Genomic DNA, 6000 nt, shown 5'->3' on the forward strand with positions numbered 1-6000 from the left:
GCCATGAAGCTGATTAGCATTTTGCACTCCAGCAAAATGAGCTTTGGAATCTCACTTGTCCTCTCAGCAAAATATCAGATGGAAGTGGAGCAGATTTTAATGCAAAGGACGATTACATAATTTGCCTGAGTCCCAGCACAGAAATGCCACATGACTATTTGCTTCTTCTCTTTTGTCCTTTTCCCTAGCAAGCCCCAGAAAGTAATTCCACAGCCTAGAACCAAGCCCATGCATAACCTTTGGGCAGCTGAGGATGCTTTCTTCACGTGCTGGGAGATTGCAACATAGCTCCAAAACAAAATTCCTTTTGCCTCTCGTCACTACATTAAGGGGTTGAGATCGTGAGATATACATAGATAGATAGATAGATAGATAGATAGATAGATAGATAGATAATTATGTCACTATATATATGTTTAATTGTGGCCCCCAAATGGCCATCATTTTATTTTCTATACCTGACTTAGTTTATTCATAAGCCTCATTCTACAAGGGTGGAGGAACTCACCAGCTGAAGGCTTCTCAAACTCCTCCAGTTGAAAATAGCATCTTCCGACCTGAGCCCCTGGAGGGCAATGCCAGGTCCCACAGGCTTCCTCCCTGGTGGATGCCATCTCATCCTGACTGGAAAGGAACATGCACATCTTCCCTAGGGGAACTTCTGGGCTAGGCTGGATCCCTGGAGCCCACCATAGATATGTCCTCGGGCACAGGAGTCCCTGACCATCCTTTGAGGCATTAAGCTGCCACAATGTCCTGAAGTCTGTGATCATGGCCCTTTGCCTCCAGTTGAGAAGTCTCCAGGTCATTGGTCCTGAATCCAGGCCTCTGCTGGGCCGACAGTTATTTCAGGCTCCACTTCTCCCCTGCCCTGTTAGTTTCCTAGGGCAAACCAAGTGGCTTCAAACAATGAGGTTTATGCTCTCATAGTTCTAGACGCCAGAAGTCTGAAATCAAGGACCGCACTCCTTCCGAAGCTCTAGGCTCAGAGGGAGGAATCCTTCCTTGCCTCTTTTAGCTTCAGGTACCATTGGCTTCCTGGGCCTGTGACTGCATCCCTCCATCTCTCCCTCCCTTCTCAAGTGGACTTCTCTATTTGTCTCAAACCTCCCTCTGCTTTCTCTTACAAGAACACCAATCACTGGCCCACCCTAAATCCAATATGATCTAATCTCTACATCTTTAACTTGATTATATCTGCAAAGACGCTCTTTCCAAATGAGGTCCCATTCACAGACACAAAGGCTAGGACTTGGACATATCTTCCGGGGGCCACAATTCCACCCATTGTGCTTTCCAAAGGCTACCTGAGAGCTAGCAAATCTCTCAGTCACTCCCTTTGCCCTATTCACAGGCCACAGAGAACCAGGGCTCCAGACCCCAGTCATCTGTGGAGACACTGCCCCCTGTTGTTTTCCACGCACACCAGGTGCCATGATGAGGGTGGGCTTCTCTGAAAGGCTGTGTTCTCCAAGAGCACACTCTGGACAAGAGTTGCTTCTGCTATGAGAAGACGAAAAAGCCATCTGGAGTTTCTAGCAAACCCTCCCATGCCTGTTTCTCTGTCCCTCATCTGCCACCTTTCTTCCCTACACTGAGGCTGAGAAAGGGAGGTGGAAGGGCATCCCAGACGAGGCATCACTGAACAGAGTTTTGAAGTACAGTCAGGAGTTAGACCGGAGTTGGGCGGGGAGGGTTTTCACTCAGAGAGCAGCCTATACAGACACGAAAGTGGAAGAAATTATGGCAAGAGGTTTGTGCAGCCAGCGCAGGGGCTGTAAGGAATGGAGCTCTGAGAAATGAGGCTAGCCAGATAGGCAGGGGCAGGCCAGCAAAGGCCTTGAATGCCATGCTAGGGAGTAGCCTGAAACCGTGGGGACCCACGAGGGATTTCAAGCAGGGGGCTTTAAAGTCTGCAGTAGGTCCCTTCACATAATTCATCTTGAGGCTAAGAGCTTCCAATGATGATCACCAGTAATTCCTTGCCTCTGTGTGCACACATGATGTACTCCCCACAAAGAGGTGGGGTCGACCTCCCTCCCCCTTGAATCTTGCCCAGTTTCATGATTTGCCTTGTCCTGTAGAGTATGGCAGAAGCGATGCCTTCCAGTTCTGGGGTTAAATTAAAAGATACCAAGACAGCTTCCTCTCTGGCCCTGAGAAGCCAACTATCACCTTTAGAGAAGCTCAGCTCCCTAGATGAGAGGGAGCTTCCTTTGTGGGAAGAAAGAGGCCAGGTAGAGGAGCCAGTCGTGTATGTGTGTGTGAGGCCTTCCTAGACCTTCCAGCCCCACCCAGATGCCAGATGGATGCAGCTGAGTGAGCAACCCCCAGCCCACACCACATGGAGCAGAAGGACCTCCGAGCCAAGCCCTGCCTGGATTCTTGACCCACCCAGTCATGAGAAATAATAAATCATTGTTGGTTTAAGCCCCTCGGTTTTTGGATGATGGGATAGGTAGCAAAAGACCATTGAAACGCATTTCATTTCATTTTCAAAATAACCACACAAGGAAATCGTCTTCTCTTTTTTTCACATACAAGGAAAATCAGCCTTAGCAAAGCTTGAACTTGCTCAAAGACAGGGAGCTACAAGGGATTCTAAGAAACAACCAAGATCTAACTCAGCTTTGACCAGATACAGGGCCCCTGTTCTTTTCACTAAACACGGAGAACTAGCCAAGTATTCAGCTCAAATGTTGGGTACAGACAGCCTCTATTCTGATTTGTCTGGTGTTTGTTCCAATTAGTCAAGGTTTATTCTTTACCAGATATTAAATATTTGGAAGACTGCCCTTGACTGGGAGCACACAATCATAAGATGTAAGCATCACAACCAACTTCGGAAAATGTTGGAAGTGTTTCAAGTTTATAGAAAATACCCCCCAGCCTTGCTTTCCTGGCCTTACCAACCTGGCTTGCTTTGGATGTATCAGTACCTGAGGCCAAGGCACAGAAGTGACATCTGGTCCTCCCATGTGTCCGTGGTGAATTTCATGCACAACCAGAAACAGTTTTCAGCAGGCATGCCCCACAGACTGAACAAAAATGCATGTGGTAACATGTGCATACTTCCTTTTCCTGTGCATATCCCCCTTTTTCTCCCTTGGTTTCATACTTTTTGCTTTCGGGTTTATTACTTTGGAATGCCCCTTGGAGTATTGTTCAGAAGCAAAATTACCTCATTTAATTCAATGTATTGCTCTTGGAAGCAGGTTTTATTTCCTGTACTTGATGCTGGACAGTAAACAAGATGCTTCTGTTTTTCCCAATCCTACTTCTCTGCCCACCCCCCACGCCTTGTGTCTCCATGGTGAAGGGGACTATCATTTATAATGTGCCCCATCATTTATGAAGACTTGGCCTGGAGCCTGGATGGAGAGAAACAGAGAGATTTCTACAAACATTTCTTCCACATACTCACAGAAGAAAGGCAGTGAACCAGTTATGTTCAGGTGGTTGTATTAAAGTTTTTAGGGAGTTGTTTCTCCATGCTAAGTGACTCAAAGAATAAGGTACAAATTCTTTAATTCCCTGACATTTTAGACAACTCCATTCTGTACATGAGAACCTTCCATTCTAAGTAGTAAACCAATGGAGGAGCTAGTCTTTGAATCAGAAGGACAAGTGTACTCTTCCCCACCCATTCCAATACAGCTTTCACCCCCAGGTCTCCAATGACATGTCAAAGTCACCAGTGTGTGCATCTGGCCAAATCCAACAATGGATTTTAATTCTCATCTTAGGATCTCAGTAGCAGTGACACTATCGATTCTTCTCTTTGTGAAACACTCTTTCCCCTTGGCTCTTGGGCCATACCACATGTTTTCTTTCCCTCCTCCCAATTTGGATCTTCCCTGTCTTTTTCTGGGCTCTCCCCTTCTTCCTGACCTATTTACATGTTGGCATTCCCTCCAGCTCAATCCCAGCCTTCTGGTTTCCTCTGTGTGATATTCTCCAGTCCTGTGGCATCAAAGGCAGCCTATATGTTGGTGACTCCCAAATTTTAACTTCAACCTTGACATTTTTCTTATTGGGAACCTCAAATCCAATGTCTCCAAAATGGAATTCCTAATTTTTCCTCTTAAAGCTACCCCTCTTTTAGTCTTCTCCAACTCAGCAAATGACACCAAGGTGTTCAGACCAAAACCCTGGAATATTTCTTAACTCTTCTTTCTTTCATGCTTCATATTTACTGAACCAGCCAGTCCTCCCGACTCTGTCCCAAATCTGAGTTCTTTTTACAACCTGGACTGCTACTGTTTTTGCTAGCTTCATTTTTGCATTGATTATTGCAATAGCCTCCTGTGGTAGACGGTTCCACGGTTTCCAAGCATTCACCACTCCTCATGGTGGAGGAGTATACTTCCCCACTCCACTGATGTCAGGCTTAGCCACATGACCTGATTTGGTCAATGAAATGTAAGGGAAGTGATGTGTGTCATTGTCAGGCAAAAGAGCTCATAGTTAGCATGTGATTCACCGTGACCTCTTTTGTCTCAGATATAAGACCAGCAATGTTCCAGATAGCGGAGATGATGTGTGGAAGAGCAGCAAAACATGAAACATTTTTGCCATAGCGTTACTCAGCCCATTCTGACTCATACAGTTATCAGCTTGACTCCATAGTTCTATGTCCTGGCCCTCCCCTGCCACCTGCCCAGTAAATTATCCACATAGTAGACAGAAGCCATTGTGAAAGAGTAAATCAGCTCATGTCATTTCCCTTCTCAAAGTCCTCCAAAGGCTTCTCATTCAACTTAGAATAAAGTTGTTTATTATTCTCATCTTGTTCCCTAAGCCCCTTTGTGGCCGAGTCCCAGCCCATCTGACAGCATCTCTTGCCCACCTGCTTCTTGCTCACTTCTCTCAGTTCACACTGGCTGAGATGATCATGTGTCAACTTGACTAGATCACAGGATGCTCAGATATTTGGCTAACATATTCTGAGCATGTCTGTGAAGATGTTCCTGGGTTAGCATTTTTTAAAGTTTATTTATTTATTTTGAGAGAGACAGACAACACAAGTAGGGGAGGGGCAGAGAAAGATGGGGAGGGAGAGAATCCCAAGCAGGCTCCACATTGCCAGCACAGAGTCTGATGCAGGGCTCAAACCCACGAATCCATGAGATCATGACCTAAGCCAAAACCAAGAGATGCTTAAACGACTGAGCCACTCAGGCATCCCCCTGGATTCGCATTTGAATCAATAGACTAAGTAAAACAGATAGATTGTTTTCCCCAGTATAGGTGGGTCTCATCCAATTGATTGAGAGGCTGAATAGAACAAAAAAGGTAGAAGAAAGGAGAATTTGCCCTCCTCTGCTTGACTATTGAGCTGGAACATTGGTCTTCTACCCTTCAACTGGGATTTACACAATTGGTTCAGCTGAGTCTCAGTCCTTCAGACTGAGACTGAGTTACACCACAGGCTCTCCTCAGTCTCCAACTTGTGGAGAGAAAATTGTGGGATTTCCCAGCCTCTAAAATCACATGAGCTGATTCTTTATAATAAATACATAAACATACATATATATGATACACATATAGAGAAAGAGATCCTGTTGGTTCTGTTTCTCCGGAGAACCTTGACTAGTACATTTCCTTTCCTGATGTTGCTTAAATAAAATGTATCTACTCCAAGAAGAAAAAAAAACAAAAACAAAAACAGATGGGCTGACAGGAAAATTCTCCTGAAGAATCAAACCAACCAAACCACCTTACCCTTTACAATTCATTCTAATGAAGTCCATGATTAACAAGTTCCACCCACACACACAGAGCTTCCGGTTAGCTTTTAAGCGTCCTATTTTAAAATGGGAGCATAAGCCAGTGATCACCAGACCCCCAAGGAAATTCTCTAACCTGAAAACTAGAGGTCAAATTATTGGCGGTGTGGGGGAGGGGGGTGGGATAAAGAAATTTATATAAACCTATGGAGGAAGATAACAAATTGAGAGGAAATTATCATTAACATCCTCAGAGAAGTAGAAGTTATAG

This window comes from Prionailurus viverrinus, chromosome F2 (genome assembly GCF_022837055.1).
Source record: "Prionailurus viverrinus isolate Anna chromosome F2, UM_Priviv_1.0, whole genome shotgun sequence".
NCBI lineage: Eukaryota > Metazoa > Chordata > Mammalia > Carnivora > Felidae > Prionailurus > Prionailurus viverrinus.